An 18,127-nucleotide genomic window follows, 5' to 3' on the forward strand; every position below is an offset into this window, starting at 1 on the left:
CTTCGATCTTCCGGCTCTCGTTTAGTAGTTGTTGGAAACTACACTGCATTAGGCCTTCAAATTGGGTATGGGGTGTAGAGAGATGGTGTGTTACACTCCAAGGTGTTCCCCAGGTTTCCTCGCCAATGCTTCGATCCTCATGCTCTCGTTTAGTAGTTGTTGGAAACTACACTGCATTAGGCCTACAAATTGGGTATGGGGTGTAGAGAGATGGTGTGTTCCACTCCAAGGTGTTCTCCAGGTTGCCTTTCCTGAGCTTCGATCTTCCGGCTCTCGTTTAGTAGTTGTTGGAAGCTACACTGCATTAGGCCTACAAAATGGGTATGGGGTGTAGAGAGATGGTGTGTTCCACTCCAAGGTGTTCCCCAGGTTTCCTCGCCAATGCTTCGATCTTCATGCTCTCGTTTAGTAGTTGTTGAAAACTACACTGCATTAGGCCTACAAATTGGGTATGGGGTGTAGAGAGATGGTGTGTTCCACTCCAAGGGGTTCTCCAGGTTGCCTTTCCTGAGCTTCGATCTTCCGGCTCTCGTTTAGTAGTTGTTGGAAACTACGCTGCATTAGGCCTACAAATTGGGTATGGGGTGTAGAGAGATGGTGTGTTCCACTCCAAGGTGTTCCCCAGGTTTCCTCGCCAATGCTTCGATCTTCATGCTCTCGTTTAGTAGTTGTTGGAAACTACACTGCATTAGGCCTACAAATTGGGTATGGGGTGTAGAGAGATGGTGTGTTCCACTCCAAGGTGTTCTCCAGGTTGCCTTTCCTGAGCTTCGATCTTCCGGCTCTCGTTTAGTAGTTGTTGGAAACTACACTGCATTAGGCCTACAAATTGGGTATGGGGTGTAGAGAGATGGTGTGTTCCACTCCAAGGTGTTCTCCAGGTTGCCTTTCCTGAGCTTCGATCTTCCAGCTCTCGTTTAGTAGTTGTTGGAAACTACACTGCATTAGGCCTACAAATTGGGTATGGGGTGTAGAGACATGGTGTGTTCCACTCCAAGGTGTTCTCCAGGTTGCCTTTCCTGAGCTTCGATCTTCCGGCTCTCGTTTAGTAGTTCTTGGAAACTACACTGCATTAGGCCTACAAATTGGGTATGGGGTGTAGAGAGATGGTGTGTTCCACTCCAAGGTGTTCTCCAGGTTGCCTTTCCTGAGCTTCGATCTTCCGGCTCTCGTTTAGTAGTTGTTGGAAACTACACTGCATTAGGCCTTCAAATTGGGTATGGGGTGTAGAGAGATGGTGTGTTCCACTCCAAGGTGTTCTCCAGGTTGCCTTTCCTGGGCTTCGATCTTCCGGCTCTCGTTTAGTAGTTGTTGGAAACTACGCTGCATTAGGCCTACAAATTGGGTATGGGGTGTAGAGAGATGGTGTGTTCCACTCCAAGGTGTTCTCCAGGTTGCCTTTCCTGAGCTTCGATCTTCCGGCTCTCGTTTAGTAGTTGTTGGAAACTACACTGCATTAGGCCTTCAAATTGGGTATGGGGTGTAGAGAGATGGTGTGTTCCACTCCAAGGTGTTCTCCAGGTTGCCTTTCCTGAGCTTCGATCTTCCGGCTCTCGTTTAGTAGTTCTTGGAAACTACACTGCATTAGGCCTACAAATTGGGTATGGGGTGTAGAGAGATGGTGTGTTCCACTCCAAGGTGTTCTCCAGGTTGCCTTTCCTGAGCTTCGATCTTCCGGCTCTCGTTTAGTAGTTGTTGGAAACTACACTGCATTAGGCCTTCAAGTTGGGTATGGGGTGTAGAGAGATGGTGTGTTCCACTCCAAGGTGTTCTCCAGGTTGCATTTCCTGAGCTTCGATCTTCCGGCTCTCGTTTAGTAGTTGTTGGAAACTACACTGCATTAGGCCTACAAATTGGGTATGGGGTGTAGAGAGATGGTGTGTTCCACTCCAAGGTGTTCTCCTGGTTGCCTTTCCTGAGCTTCGAACTTCCGGCTCTCGTTTAGTAGTTCTTGGAAACTACACTGCATTAGGCCTTCAAATTGGGTATGGGGTGTAGAGAGATGGTGTGTTCCACTCCAAGGTGTTCTCCAGGTTGCCTTGCCTGAGCTTCGATCTTCCGGCTCTCGTTTAGTAGTTCTTGGAAACTACACTGCATTAGGCCTACAAATTGGGTATGGGGTGTAGAGAGATGGTGTGTTCCACTCCAAGGTGTTCCCCAGGTTTCCTCGCCAATGCTTCGATCTTCATGCTCTCGTTTAGTAGTTGTTGGAAACTACACTGCATTAGGCCTTCAAATTGGGTATGGGGTGTAGAGAGATGAAGTGTTCCACTCCAAGGTGTTCTCCAGGTTGCCTTTCCTGAGCTTCGATCTTCCGGCTCTCGTTTAGTAGTTGTTGGAAACTACACTGCATTAGGCCTTCAAATTGGGCATGGGGTGTAGAGAGATGGTGTGTTCCACTCCAAGGTGTTCCCCAGGTTTCCTCGCCAATGCTTCGATCTTCATGCTCTCGTTTAGTAGTTGTTGGAAACTACACTGCATTAGGCCTACAAATTGGGTATGGGGTGTAGAGAGATGGTGTGTTCCACTCCAAGGTGTTCTCCAGGTTGCCTTTCCTGAGCTTCGATCTTCCGGCTCTCGTTTAGTAGTTGTTGGAAGCTACACTGCATTAGGCCTACAAATTGGGTATGGGGTGTAGAGAGATGGTGTGTTCCACTCCAAGGTGTTCCCCAGGTTTCCTCGCCAATGCTTCGATCTTCATGCTCTCGTTTAGTAGTTGTTGGAAACTACACTGCATTAGGCCTACAAATTGGGTATGGGGTGTAGAGAGATGGTGTGTTCCACTCCAAGGGGTTCTCCAGGTTGCCTTTCCTGAGCTTCGATCTTCCGGCTCTCGTTTAGTAGTTGTTGGAAACTACGCTGCATTAGGCCTACAAATTGGGTATTGGGTGTAGAGAGATGGTGTGTTCCACTCCAAGGTGTTCCCCAGGTTTCCTCGCCAATGCTTCGATCTTCATGCTCTCGTTTAGTAGTTGTTGGAAACTACACTGCATTAGGCCTACAAATTGGGTATGGGGTGTAGAGAGATGGTGTGTTCCACTCCAAGGTGTTCTCCAGGTTGCCTTTCCTGAGCTTCGATCTTCCGGCTCTCGTTTAGTAGTTGTTGGAAACTACACTGCATTAGGCCTACAAATTGGGTATGGGGTGTAGAGAGATGGTGTGTTCCACTCCAAGGTGTTCTCCAGGTTGCCTTTCCTGAGCTTCGATCTTCCAGCTCTCGTTTAGTAGTTGTTGGAAACTACACTGCATTAGGCCTACAAATTGGGTATGGGGTGTAGAGAGATGGTGTGTTCCACTCCAAGGTGTTCTCCAGGTTGCCTTTCCTGAGCTTCGATCTTCCGGCTCTCGTTTAGTAGTTCTTGGAAACTACACTGCATTAGGCCTACAAATTGGGTATGGGGTGTAGAGAGATGGTGTGTTCCACTCCAAGGTGTTCTCCAGGTTGCCTTTCCTGAGCTTCGATCTTCCGGCTCTCGTTTAGTAGTTGTTGGAAACTACACTGCATTAGGCCTTCAAATTGGGTATGGGGTGTAGAGAGATGGTGTGTTCCACTCCAAGGTGTTCTCCAGGTTGCCTTTCCTGAGCTTCGATCTTCCGGCTCTCGTTTAGTAGTTGTTGGAAACTACGCTGCATTAGGCCTACAAATTGGGTATGGGGTGTAGAGAGATGGTGTGTTCCACTCCAAGGTGTTCCCCAGGTTTCCTCGCCAATGCTTCGATCTTCATGCTCTCGTTTAGTAGTTGTTGGAAACTACTCTGCATTAGGCCTACAAATTGGGTATGGGGTGTAGAGAGATGGTGTGTTCCACTCCAAGGTGTTCTCCAGGTTGCCTTTCCTGAGCTTCGATCTTCCGGCTCTCGTTTAGTAGATGTTGGAAACTACACTGCATTAGGCCTACAAATTGGGTATGGGGTGTAGAGAGATGGTGTGTTCCACTCCAAGGTGTTCTCCAGGTTGCCTTTCCTGAGCTTCGATCTTCCGGCTCTCGTTTAGTAGTTCTTGGAAACTACACTGCATTAGGCCTACAAATTGGGTATGGGGTGTAGAGAGATGGTATGTTCCACTCCAAGGTGTTCTCCAGGTTGCCTTTCCTGAGCTTCGATCTTCCGGCTCTCGTTTAGTAGTTGTTGGAAACTACACTGCATTAGGCCTTCAAATTGGGTATGGGGTGTAGAGAGATGGTGTGTTCCACTCCAAGGTGTTCTCCAGGTTGCCTTTCCTGAGCTTCGATCTTCCGGCTCTCGTTTAGTAGTTGTTGGAAACTACGCTGCATTAGGCCTACAAATTGGGTATGGGGTGTAGAGAGATGGTGTGTTCCACTCCAAGGTGTTCCCCAGGTTTCCTCGCCAATGCTTCGATCTTCATGCTCTCGTTTAGTAGTTGTTGGAAACTACACTGCATTAGGCCTACAAATTGGGTATGGGGTGTAGAGAGATGGTGTGTTCCACTCCAAGGTGTTCTCCAGGTTGCCTTTCCTGAGCTTCGATCTTCCGGCTCTCGTTTAGTAGTTGTTGGAAACTACACTGCATTAGGCCTTCAAATTGGGTATGGGGTGTAGAGAGATGGTGTGTTCCACTCCAAGGTGTTCTCCAGGTTTCCTTTCCTGAGCTTCGATCTTCCGGCTCTCGTTTAGTAGTTCTTGGAAACTACACTGCATTAGGCCTACAAATTGGGTATGGGGTGTAGAGAGATGGTGTGTTCCACTCCAAGGTGTTCTCCAGGTTGCCTTTCCTGAGCTTCGATCTTCCGGCTCTCGTTTAGTAGTTGTTGGAAACTACACTGCATTAGGCCTACAAATTGGGTATGGGGTGTAGAGAGATGGTGTGTTCCACTCCAAGGTGCTCTCCAGGTTGCCTTTCCTGAGCTTCGATCTTCCGGCTCTCGTTTAGTAGTTCTTGGAAACTACACTGCATTAGGCCTACAAATTGGGTATGGGGTGTAGAGACATGGTGTGTTCCACTCCAAGGTGTTCTCCAGGTTGCCTTTCCTGAGCTTCGATCTTCCGGCTCTCGTTTAGTAGTTGTTGGAAACTACACTGCATTAGGCCTTCAAATTGGGTACGGGGTGTAGAGAGATGGTGTTTTCCACTCCAAGGTGTTCTCCAGGTTGCCTTTCCTGAGCTTCGATCTTCCGGCTCTCGTTTAGTAGTTGTTGGAAACTACGCTGCATTAGGCCTACAAATTGGGTATGGGGTGTAGAGAGATGGTGTGTTCCACTCCAAGGTGTTCCCCAGGTTTCCTCGCCAATGCTTCGATCTTCATGCTCTCGTTTAGTAGTTGTTGGAAACTACACTGCATTAGGCCTACAAATTGGGTATGGGGTGTAGAGAGATGGTGTGTTCCACTCCAAGGTGTTCTCCAGGTTGCCTTTCCTGAGCTTCGATCTTCCGGCTCTCGTTTAGTAGTTGTTGGAAACTACACTGCATTAGGCCTTCAAATTGGGTATGGGGTGTAGAGAGATGGTGTGTTCCACTCCAAGGTGTTCTCCAGGTTGCCTTGCCTGAGCTTCGATCTTCCGGCTCTCGTTTAGTAGTTGTTGGAAACTACACTGCATTAGGCCTTCAAATTGGGTATGGGGTGTAGAGAGATGGTGTGTTCCACTCCAAGGTGTTCTCCAGGTTGCCTTTCCTGAGCTTCGATCTTCCGGCTCTCGTTTAGTAGTTCTTGGAAACTACACTGCATTAGGCCTACAAATTGGGTATGGGGTGTAGAGAGATGGTGTGTTCCACTCCAAGGTGTTCTCCAGGTTGCCTTTCCTGGGCTTCGATCTTCCGGCTCTCGTTTAGTAGTTGTTGGAAACTACGCTGCATTAGGCCTACAAATTGGGTATGGGGTGTAGAGAGATGGTGTGTTCCACTCCAAGGTGTTCTCCAGGTTGCCTTTCCTGAGCTTCGATCTTCCGGCTCTCGTTTAGTAGTTGTTGGAAACTACACTGCATTAGGCCTTCAAATTGGGTATGGGGTGTAGAGAGATGGTGTGTTCCACTCCAAGGTGTTCTCCAGGTTGCCTTTCCTGAGCTTCGATCTTCCGGCTCTCGTTTAGTAGTTCTTGGAAACTACACTGCATTAGGCCTACAAATTGGGTATGGGGTGTAGAGAGATGGTGTGTTCCACTCCAAGGTGTTCTCCAGGTTGCCTTTCCTGAGCTTCGATCTTCCGGCTCTCGTTTAGTAGTTGTTGGAAACTACACTGCATTAGGCCTTCAAATTGGGTATGGGGTGTAGAGAGATGGTGTGTTCCACTCCAAGGTGTTCTCCAGGTTGCCTTTCCTGAGCTTCGATCTTCCGGCTCTCGTTTAGTAGTTGTTGGAAACTACGCTGCATTAGGCCTACAAATTGGGTATGGGGTGTAGAGAGATGGTGTGTTCCACTCCAAGGTGTTCCCCAGGTTTCCTCGCCAATGCTTCGATCTTCATGCTCTCGTTTAGTAGTTGTTGGAAACTACTCTGCATTAGGCCTACAAATTGGGTATGGGGTGTAGAGAGATGGTGTGTTCCACTCCAAGGTGTTCTCCAGGTTGCCTTTCCTGAGCTTCGATCTTCCGGCTCTCGTTTAGTAGTTGTTGGAAACTACACTGCATTAGGCCTACAAATTGGGTATGGGGTGTAGAGAGATGGTGTGTTCCACTCCAAGGTGTTCTCCAGGTTGCCTTTCCTGAGCTTCGATCTTCCGGCTCTCGTTTAGTAGTTCTTGGAAACTACACTGCATTAGGCCTACAAATTGGGTATGGGGTGTAGAGAGATGGTGTGTTCCACTCCAAGGTGTTCTCCAGGTTGCCTTTCCTGAGCTTCGATCTTCCGGCTCTCGTTTAGTAGTTGTTGGAAACTACACTGCATTAGGCCTTCAAATTGGGTATGGGGTGTAGAGAGATGGTGTGTTCCACTCCAAGGTGTTCTCCAGGTTGCCTTTCCTGAGCTTCGATCTTCCGGCTCTCGTTTAGTAGTTGTTGGAAACTACGCTGCATTAGGCCTACAAATTGGGTATGGGGTGTAGAGAGATGGTGTGTTCCACTCCAAGGTGTTCCCCAGGTTTCCTCGCCAATGCTTCGATCTTCTGGCTCTCGTTTAGTAGTTGTTGGAAACTACACTGCATTAGGCCTACAAATTGGGTATGGGGTGTAGAGAGATGGTGTGTTCCACTCCAAGGTGTTCTCCAGGTTGCCTTTCCTGAGCTTCGATCTTCCGGCTCTCGTTTAGTAGTTGTTGGAAACTACACTGCATTAGGCCTTCAAATTGGGTATGGGGTGTAGAGAGATGGTGTGTTCCACTCCAAGGTGTTCTCCAGGTTTCCTTTCCTGAGCTTCGATCTTCCGGCTCTCGTTTAGTAGTTGTTGGAAACTACACTGCATTAGGCCTACAAATTGGGTATGGGGTGTAGAGAGATGGTGTGTTCCACTCCAAGGTGTTCTCCAGGTTGCCTTTCCTGAGCTTCGATCTTCCGGCTCTCGTTTAGTAGTTGTTGGAAACTACACTGCATTAGGCCTACAAATTGGGTATGGGGTGTAGAGAGATGGTGTGTTCCACTCCAAGGTGCTCTCCAGGTTGCCTTTCCTGAGCTTCGATCTTCCGGCTCTCGTTTAGTAGTTCTTGGAAACTACACTGCATTAGGCCTACAAATTGGGTATGGGGTGTAGAGACATGGTGTGTTCCACTCCAAGGTGTTCTCCAGGTTGCCTTTCCTGAGCTTCGATCTTCCGGCTCTCGTTTAGTAGTTGTTGGAAACTACACTGCATTAGGCCTTCAAATTGGGTACGGGGTGTAGAGAGATGGTGTTTTCCACTCCAAGGTGTTCTCCAGGTTGCCTTTCCTGAGCTTCGATCTTCCGGCTCTCGTTTAGTAGTTGTTGGAAACTACGCTGCATTAGGCCTACAAATTGGGTATGGGGTGTAGAGAGATGGTGTGTTCCACTCCAAGGTGTTCCCCAGGTTTCCTCGCCAATGCTTCGATCTTCATGCTCTCGTTTAGTAGTTGTTGGAAACTACACTGCATTAGGCCTACAAATTGGGTATGGGGTGTAGAGAGATGGTGTGTTCCACTCCAAGGTGTTCTCCAGGTTGCCTTTCCTGAGCTTCGATCTTCCGGCTCTCGTTTAGTAGTTGTTGGAAACTACACTGCATTAGGCCTTCAAATTGGGTATGGGGTGTAGAGAGATGGTGTGTTCCACTCCAAGGTGTTCTCCAGGTTGCCTTGCCTGAGCTTCGATCTTCCGGCTCTCGTTTAGTAGTTGTTGGAAACTACACTGCATTAGGCCTTCAAATTGGGTATGGGGTGTAGAGAGATGGTGTGTTCCACTCCAAGGTGTTCTCCAGGTTGCCTTTCCTGAGCTTCGATCTTCCGGCTCTCGTTTAGTAGTTCTTGGAAACTACACTGCATTAGGCCTACAAATTGGGTATGGGGTGTAGAGAGATGGTGTGTTCCACTCCAAGGTGTTCTCCAGGTTGCCTTTCCTGGGCTTCGATCTTCCGGCTCTCGTTTAGTAGTTGTTGGAAACTACGCTGCATTAGGCCTACAAATTGGGTATGGGGTGTAGAGAGATGGTGTGTTCCACTCCAAGGTGTTCTCCAGGTTGCCTTTCCTGAGCTTCGATCTTCCGGCTCTCGTTTAGTAGTTGTTGGAAACTACACTGCATTAGGCCTTCAAATTGGGTATGGGGTGTAGAGAGATGGTGTGTTCCACTCCAAGGTGTTCTCCAGGTTGCCTTTCCTGAGCTTCGATCTTCCGGCTCTCGTTTAGTAGTTCTTGGAAACTACACTGCATTAGGCCTACAAATTGGGTATGGGGTGTAGAGAGATGGTGTGTTCCACTCCAAGGTGTTCTCCAGGTTGCCTTTCCTGAGCTTCGATCTTCCGGCTCTCGTTTAGTAGTTGTTGGAAACTACACTGCATTAGGCCTTCAAATTGGGTATGGGGTGTAGAGAGATGGTGTGTTCCACTCCAAGGTGTTCTCCAGGTTGCATTTCCTGAGCTTCGATCTTCCGGCTCTCGTTTAGTAGTTGTTGGAAACTACACTGCATTAGGCCTACAAATTGGGTATGGGGTGTAGAGAGATGGTGTGTTCCACTCCAAGGTGTTCTCCTGGTTGCCTTTCCTGAGCTTCGATCTTCCGGCTCTCGTTTAGTAGTTCTTGGAAACTACACTGCATTAGGCCTTCAAATTGGGTATGGGGTGTAGAGAGATGGAGTGTTCCACTCCAAGGTGTTCTCCAGGTTGCCTTTCCTGAGCTTCGATCTTCCGGCTCTCGTTTAGTAGTTGTTGGAAACTACACTGCATTAGGCCTTCAAATTGGGCATGGGGTGTAGAGAGATGGTGTGTTCCACTCCAAGGTGTTCCCCAGGTTTCCTCGCCAATGCTTCGATCTTCATGCTCTCGTTTAGTAGTTGTTGGAAACTACACTGCATTAGGCCTACAAATTGGGTATGGGGTGTAGAGAGATGGTGTGTTCCACTCCAAGGTGTTCTCCAGGTTGCCTTTCCTGAGCTTCGATCTTCCGGCTCTCGTTTAGTAGTTGTTGGAAGCTACACTGCATTAGGCCTACAAATTGGGTATGGGGTGTAGAGAGATGGTGTGTTCCACTCCAAGGTGTTCCCCAGGTTTCCTCGCCAATGCTTCGATCTTCATGCTCTCGTTTAGTAGTTGTTGGAAACTACACTGCATTAGGCCTACAAATTGGGTATGGGGTGTAGAGAGATGGTGTGTTCCACTCCAAGGGGTTCTCCAGGTTGCCTTTAATGAGCTTCGATCTTCAGGCTCTCGTTTAGTAGTTGTTGGAAACTACGCTGCATTAGGCCTACAAATTGGGTATTGGGTGTAGAGAGATGGTGTGTTCCACTCCAAGGTGTTCCCCAGGTTTCCTCGCCAATGCTTCGATCTTCATGCTCTCGTTTAGTAGTTGTTGGAAACTACACTGCATTAGGCCTACAAATTGGGTATGGGGTGTAGAGAGATGGTGTGTTCCACTCCAAGGTGTTCTCCAGGTTGCCTTTCCTGAGCTTCGATCTTCCGGCTCTCGTTTAGTAGTTGTTGGAAACTACACTGCATTAGGCCTACAAATTGGGTATGGGGTGTAGAGAGATGGTGTGTTCCACTCCAAGGTGTTCTCCAGGTTGCCTTTCCTGAGCTTCGATCTTCCAGCTCTCGTTTAGTAGTTGTTGGAAACTACACTGCATTAGGCCTACAAATTGGGTATGGGGTGTAGAGAGATGGTGTGTTCCACTCCAAGGTGTTCTCCAGGTTGCCTTTCCTGAGCTTCGATCTTCCGGCTCTCGTTTCGTAGTTCTTGGAAACTACACTGCATTAGGCCTACAAATTGGGTATGGGGTGTAGAGAGATGGTGTGTTCCACTCCAAGGTGTTCTCCAGGTTGCCTTTCCTGAGCTTCGATCTTCCGGCTCTCGTTTAGTAGTTGTTGGAAACTACACTGCATTAGGCCTTCAAATTGGGTATGGGGTGTAGAGAGATGGTGTGTTCCACTCCAAGGTGTTCTCCAGGTTGCCTTTCCTGAGCTTCGATCTTCCGGCTCTCGTTTAGTAGTTGTTGGAAACTACGCTGCATTAGGCCTACAAATTGGGTATGGGGTGTAGAGAGATGGTGTGTTCCACTCCAAGGTGTTCCCCAGGTTTCCTCGCCAATGCTTCGATCTTCATGCTCTCGTTTAGTAGTTGTTGGAAACTACTCTGCATTAGGCCTACAAATTGGGTATGGGGTGTAGAGAGATGGTGTGTTCCACTCCAAGGTGTTCTCCAGGTTGCCTTTCCTGAGCTTCGATCTTCCGGCTCTCGTTTAGTAGTTGTTGGAAACTACACTGCATTAGGCCTACAAATTGGGTATGGGGTGTAGAGAGATGGTGTGTTCCACTCCAAGGTGTTCTCCAGGTTGCCTTTCCTGAGCTTCGATCTTCCGGCTCTCGTTTAGTAGTTCTTGGAAACTACACTGCATTAGGCCTACAAATTGGGTATGGGGTGTAGAGAGATGGTGTGTTCCACTCCAAGGTGTTCTCCAGGTTGCCTTTCCTGAGCTTCGATCTTCCGGCTCTCGTTTAGTAGTTGTTGGAAACTACACTGCATTAAGCCTTCAAATTGGGTATGGGGTGTAGAGAGATGGTGTGTTCCACTCCAAGGTGTTCTCCAGGTTGCCTTTCCTGAGCTTCGATCTTCCGGCTCTCGTTTAGTAGTTGTTGGAAACTACGCTGCATTAGGCCTACAAATTGGGTATGGGGTGTAGAGAGATGGTGTGTTCCACTCCAAGGTGTTCCCCAGGTTTCCTCGCCAATGCTTCGATCTTCATGCTCTCGTTTAGTAGTTGTTGGAAACTACACTGCATTAGGCCTACAAATTGGGTATGGGGTGTAGAGAGATGGTGTGTTCCACTCCAAGGTGTTCTCCAGGTTGCCTTTCCTGAGCTTCGATCTTCCGGCTCTCGTTTAGTAGTTGTTGGAAACTACACTGCATTAGGCCTTCAAATTGGGTATGGGGTGTAGAGAGATGGTGTGTTCCACTCCAAGGTGTTCTCCAGGTTTCCTTTCCTGAGCTTCGATCTTCCGGCTCTCGTTTAGTAGTTCTTGGAAACTACACTGCATTAGGCCTACAAATTGGGTATGGGGTGTAGAGAGATGGTGTGTTCCACTCCAAGGTGTTCTCCAGGTTGCCTTTCCTGAGCTTCGATCTTCCGGCTCTCGTTTAGTAGTTCTTGGAAACTACACTGCATTAGGCCTACAAATTGGGTATGGGGTGTAGAGACATGATGTGTTCCACTCCAAGGTGTTCTCCAGGTTGCCTTTCCTGAGCTTCGATCTTCCGGCTCTCGTTTAGTAGTTGTTGGAAACTACACTGCATTAGGCCTTCAAATTGGGTATGGGGTGTAGAGAGATGGTGTGTTTCACTCCAAGGTGTTCTCCAGGTTGCCTTTCCTGAGCTTCGATCTTCCGGCTCTCGTTTAGTAGTTGTTGGAAACTACGCTGCATTAGGCCTACAAATTGGGTATGGGGTGTAGAGAGATGGTGTGTTCCACTCCAAGGTGTTCCCCAGGTTTCCTCGCCAATGCTTCGATCTTCATGCTCTTAATTAGTAGTTGTTGGAAACTACACTGCATTAGGCCTACAAATTGGGTATGGGGTGTAGAGAGATGGTGTGTTCCACTCCAAGGTGTTCTCCTGGTTGCCTTTCCTGAGCTTCGATCTTCCGGCTCTCGTTTAGTAGTTCTTGGAAACTACACTGCATTAGGCCTTCAAAATGGGTATGGGGTGTAGAGAGATGGTGTGTTCCACTCCAAGGTGTTCCCCAGGTTTCCTCGCCAATGCTTCGATCTTCATGCTCTTGTTTAGTAGTTGTTGGAAACTACACTGCATTAGGCCTTCAAATTGGGTATGGGGTGTAGAGAGATGGAGTGTTCCACTCCAAGGTGTTCTCCAGGTTGCCTTTCCTGAGCTTCGATCTTCCGGCTCTCGTTTAGTAGTTGTTGGAAACTACACTGCATTAGGCCTTCAAATTGGGCATGGGGTGTAGAGAGATGGTGTGTTCCACTCCAAGGTGTTCCCCAGGTTTCCTCGCCAATGCTTCGATCTTCATGCTCTCGTTTAGTAGTTGTTGGAAACTACACTGCATTAGGCCTACAAATTGGGTATGGGGTGTAGAGAGATGGTGTGTTCCACTCCAAGGTGTTCTCCAGGTTGCCTTTCCTGAGCTTCGATCTTCCGGCTCTCGTTTAGTAGTTGTTGGAAGCTACACTGCATTAGGCCTACAAATTGGGTATGGGGTGTAGAGAGATGGTGTGTTCCACTCCAAGGTGTTCCCCAGGTTTCCTCGCCAATGCTTCGATCTTCATGCTCTCATTTAGTAGTTGTTGGAAACTACACTGCATTAGGCCTACAAATTGGGTATGGGGTGTAGAGAGATGGTGTGTTCCACTCCAAGGGGTTCTCCAGGTTGCCTTTAATGAGCTTCGATCTTCAGGCTCTCGTTTAGTAGTTGTTGGAAACTACGCTGCATTAGGCCTACAAATTGGGTATTGGGTGTAGAGAGATGGTGTGTTCCACTCCAAGGTGTTCCCCAGGTTTCCTCGCCAATGCTTCGATCTTCATGCTCTCGTTTAGTAGTTGTTGGAAACTACACTGCATTAGGCCTACAAATTGGGTATGGGGTGTAGAGAGATGGTGTGTTCCACTCCAAGGTGTTCTCCAGGTTGCCTTTCCTGAGCTTCGATCTTCCGGCTCTCGTTTAGTAGTTGTTGGAAACTACACTGCATTAGGCCTACAAATTGGGTATGGGGTGTAGAGAGATGGTGTGTTCCACTCCAAGGTGTTCTCCAGGTTGCCTTTCCTGAGCTTCGATCTTCCAGCTCTCGTTTAGTAGTTGTTGGAAACTACACTGCATTAGGCCTACAAATTGGGTATGGGGTGTAGAGAGATGGTGTGTTCCACTCCAAGGTGTTCTCCAGGTTGCCTTTCCTGAGCTTCGATCTTCCGGCTCTCGTTTAGTAGTTGTTGGAAACTACACTGCATTAGGCCTTCAAATTGGGTATGGGGTGTAGAGAGATGGTGTGTTCCACTCCAAGGTGTTCTCCAGGTTGCCTTTCCTGAGCTTCGATCTTCCGGCTCTCGTTTAGTAGTTGTTGGAAACTACGCTGCATTAGGCCTACAAATTGGGTATGGGGTGTAGAGAGATGGTGTGTTCCACTCCAAGGTGTTCCCCAGGTTTCCTCGCCAATGCTTCGATCTTCATGCTCTCGTTTAGTAGTTGTTGGAAACTACTCTGCATTAGGCCTACAAATTGGGTATGGGGTGTAGAGAGATGGTGTGTTCCACTCCAAGGTGTTCTCCAGGTTGCCTTTCCTGAGCTTCGATCTTCCGGCTCTCGTTTAGTAGTTGTTGGAAACTACACTGCATTAGGCCTGCAAATTGGGTATGGGGTGTAGAGAGATGGTGTGTTCCACTCCAAGGTGTTCTCCAGGTTGCCTTTCCTGAGCTTCGATCTTCCGGCTCTCGTTTAGTAGTTCTTGGAAACTACACTGCATTAGGCCTACAAATTGGGTATGGGGTGTAGAGAGATGGTGTGTTCCACTCCAAGGTGTTCTCCAGGTTGCCTTTCCTGAGCTTCGATCTTCCGGCTCTCGTTTAGTAGTTGTTGGAAACTACACTGCATTAAGCCTTCAAATTGGGTATGGGGTGTAGAGAGATGGTGTGTTCCACTCCAAGGTGTTCTCCAGGTTGCCTTTCCTGAGCTTCGATCTTCCGGCTCTCGTTTAGTAGTTGTTGGAAACTACGCTGCATTAGGCCTACAAATTGGGTATGGGGTGTAGAGAGATGGTGTGTTCCACTCCAAGGTGTTCCCCAGGTTTCCTCGCCAATGCTTCGATCTTCATGCTCTCGTTTAGTAGTTGTTGGAAACTACACTGCATTAGGCCTACAAATTGGGTATGGGGTGTAGAGAGATGGTGTGTTCCACTCCAAGGTGTTCTCCAGGTTGCCTTTCCTGAGCTTCGATCTTCCGGCTCTCGTTTAGTAGTTGTTGGAAACTACACTGCATTAGGCCTTCAAATTGGGTATGGGGTGTAGAGAGATGGTGTGTTCCACTCCAAGGTGTTCTCCAGGTTTCCTTTCCTGAGCTTCGATCTTCCGGCTCTCGTTTAGTAGTTCTTGGAAACTACACTGCATTAGGCCTACAAATTGGGTATGGGGTGTAGAGAGATGGTGTGTTCCACTCCAAGGTGTTCTCCAGGTTGCCTTTCCTGAGCTTCGATCTTCCGGCTCTCGTTTAGTAGTTGTTGGAAACTACACTGCATTAGGCCTACAAATTGGGTATGGGGTGTAGAGAGATGGTGTGTTCCACTCCAAGGTGCTCTCCAGGTTGCCTTTCCTGAGCTTCGATCTTCCGGCTCTCGTTTAGTAGTTGTTGGAAACTACACTGCATTAGGCCTTCAAATTAGGTATGGGGTGTAGAGAGATGGTGTGTTTCACTCCAAGGTGTTCTCCAGGTTGCCTTTCCTGAGCTTCGATCTTCCGGCTCTCGTTTAGTAGTTGTTGGAAACTACGCTGCATTAGGCCTACAAATTGGGTATGGGGTGTAGAGAGATGGTGTGTTCCACTCCAAGGTGTTCCCCAGGTTTCCTCGCCAATGCTTCGATCTTCATGCTCTTAATTAGTAGTTGTTGGAAACTACACTGCATTAGGCCTACAAATTGGGTATGGGGTGTAGAGAGATGGTGTGTTCCACTCCAAGGTGTTCTCCAGGTTGCCTTTCCTGAGCTTCGATCTTCCGGCTCTCGTTTAGTAGTTGTTGGAAACTACACTGCATTAGGCCTTCAAATTGGGTATGGGGTGTAGAGAGATGGTGTGTTCCACTCCAAGGTGTTCTCCAGGTTGCCTTTCCTGAGCTTCGATCTTCCGGCTCTCGTTTAGTAGTTCTTGGAAACTACACTGCATTAGGCCTACAAATTGGGTATGGGGTGTAGAGAGATGGTGTGTTCCACTCCAAGGTGTTCTCCAGGTTGCCTTTCCTGAGCTTCGATCTTCCGGCTCTCGTTTAGTAGTTGTTGGAAACTACGCTGCATTAGGCCTACAAATTGGGTATGGGGTGTAGAGAGATGGTGTGTTCCACTCCAAGGTGTTCCCCAGGTTTCCTCGCCAATGCTTCGATCTTCATGCTCTCGTTTAGTAGTTGTTGGAAACTACACTGCATTAGGCCTACAAATTGGGTATGGGGTGTAGAGAGATGGTGTGTTCCACTCCAAGGTGTTCTCCAGGTTGCCTTTCCAGAACTTCTATCTTCAGGCTCTCATTAAATTGTGGTTAAACGGAACAACTGCATTTGGCGTACTAGTTGGTTTGGGGCCTACTATCGGTGTCTGCCACTCCTTGCTGTTCTCCTGGTTTCCTGTCCTGAAATTCCATTTTCAGGCTCTCGTTAAGTAGTTGTTAATGTTAGACTGCATTTGGCCTACTAGTTGGGTTGGGGCCTACTATCGGTGTCTGACACTCCTTGCTGTTCTCCTCCACTGAACAAAGCTGTGCCGTCTGTTTACTACGGTTGCCAATTTTGAACTGCATTTCGACTACTTACTGATTTGGGCCTACTCTCTGTGTCAGCCTCTCATTCCAGTTGTCCTCCACTGCAATGCCCCCTGGTTAGTCCTGTGTTACCAATTTTGAACTGCATTTAGCCAACTTTATTCTTTGGGCCTATATCTGTGTTTCCTCCTCATCCTGCCCATTGCCCAGCCAGTGATAGATGAGTCTGCTGGTACATTGACCCATAACGCAAAATTCCCCGTGCAATCTACACAGCAAGATTGTGACCCTGCTGAAAGTCAGGTTCCTCTTCCCGCATACCATACCACCTTACACGGGGACAAAGAGAAAGGTGCAGATGAAAGTGCAGGTTCCTTCATCAGGTGGGGGGAGGAATACTAGTTGGCGACGTCACTGGCACAGGGCCTCTCATAGTACGTAAAAGTGTTGCTGCCGGTGGGAGGCGCCCCCGCCATGCAAACACACCGCTGTACTTTGAGGGGCCCTGTGCCAGTGCCAATGCCAACGAGTGGGCCCCCCCTGCTTGCTCAGGATCACAGCACTTGCAAAGTTGAAATACTTACCTCTCCCTGCTCCACTGCCGTGACGTGGTCCAGATTTACTGGGCCCACTAATTACTTGAACCAGCCCTACCCCCCACAACTTTAGCCAAATGACCCCCAATTTCAAATGCCTTCCAATTATTATAAGGTAAATTACGATTGACAAGCTTCTTTAACAAGAATGGATGATTTTGCCATTAAAATGGGCAGTGTAGGTGTTTTCCTGGCCTCCACTCACTGCCGACTATGCTCCCCCATTGACTTGCATTGGGTTTCGTGTTTCGGGCGATACCCTACTTTTCGCGATAATCGGCCGATTCCACTCGACTCGACTTCTAAGATAGTCGGGTTTCGCGAAACACGGCTCGACTCTAAAAAGGTCAAGGTCGCTCAACCCTAGCAGACACTGCTCCTAGGCACAAAACTATTAACTGGATTAGATGCAGTAAAAATTGAGATACACAGGCGATATAGTTAGTTTGACAGGCGGGCTACTCTGCTGACATGCAGACACTGCTCATAGGCCCAAAACTATTAACTGGGTTAGATGCAGTAAAAATTGAGATACACAGGCGGTGTAGCTAGCTTCACAGGCGGGCTACTCAGATGACTATCAGACAATGCTACTAGCCCAAAAGAATTGGCTGAGCTAGATTACACCAAATGCTGTGACAAACACTTGCACAGCACTGTCACAGACCTGCCTGGAAAACAGTGCTATGAACTGCTGTAACCTACCCTGAAAAGGGCTGATATTACAACTAGTTGCGACTCCTCCCAACTCCCTAAACCTATCTCTCTGAAAATTCGCTCCAAAAAAACACTCTTAGACTGTATAGCGCCCACAGCAGCAGTGGTGCCGTCTAACACTAAGCTGCAGCAGTGAGGAAATGGTGGCGACGGGGAAAATGGCTGGTTCTTATAGGGGAAGGACATGTGACATACACAGCCAATGACACATGCCCTTGCTTGTGTGCATAACATGCACATTGCTGTGTGTGTGTGCACTGCTGATAGGCTGAGAGACTGCACTGCCCAACTGTAAATGCGGGAAAGAAAAAAAAAGGAGATCGGCATTATTTCATCACAGATCTAACCCCCGCCCACCCCCCGCCCACTATACACTGAAACACTCTATTAACAATTCTAAACAGTTTTAATGTGCAAATCAAGTTGGGCTTTTGGTGAACGAACAGTTATTGAACAGAAACTCGATCAGCCAAATTTTAAGCAAATTGTTTGAGTTCGTCGAATGACTCGAACACCGCCCAAAACAGCTCGAATTTGAAATTGGTGAACAGTTCGACTCGAACACCACTCATCTCTATCAGGGAGTCAGAGATGCTTCCAGATGTCTCCATCATGCTGTTCTCATTCCATTCAGCACTTTTCCCAACCACTTGAACATTTTCACTGCCTCCAGATCGCTTTGTAGGGCCTTCCGGAAAAAAGCATTACTTTCCACTGATTCTCATAATACTCATTATTCAAAATGAGCATGTGAGTATTAGGAATTGCTTGATTCGAGCAACGGGCACCCGAGCATTTTTGTTCTCACTCATCCCTAGTG

This window comes from Ranitomeya imitator, chromosome 1 (genome assembly GCF_032444005.1).
Source record: "Ranitomeya imitator isolate aRanImi1 chromosome 1, aRanImi1.pri, whole genome shotgun sequence".
In the NCBI taxonomy this organism is placed as follows: Eukaryota; Metazoa; Chordata; class Amphibia; order Anura; family Dendrobatidae; genus Ranitomeya; species Ranitomeya imitator.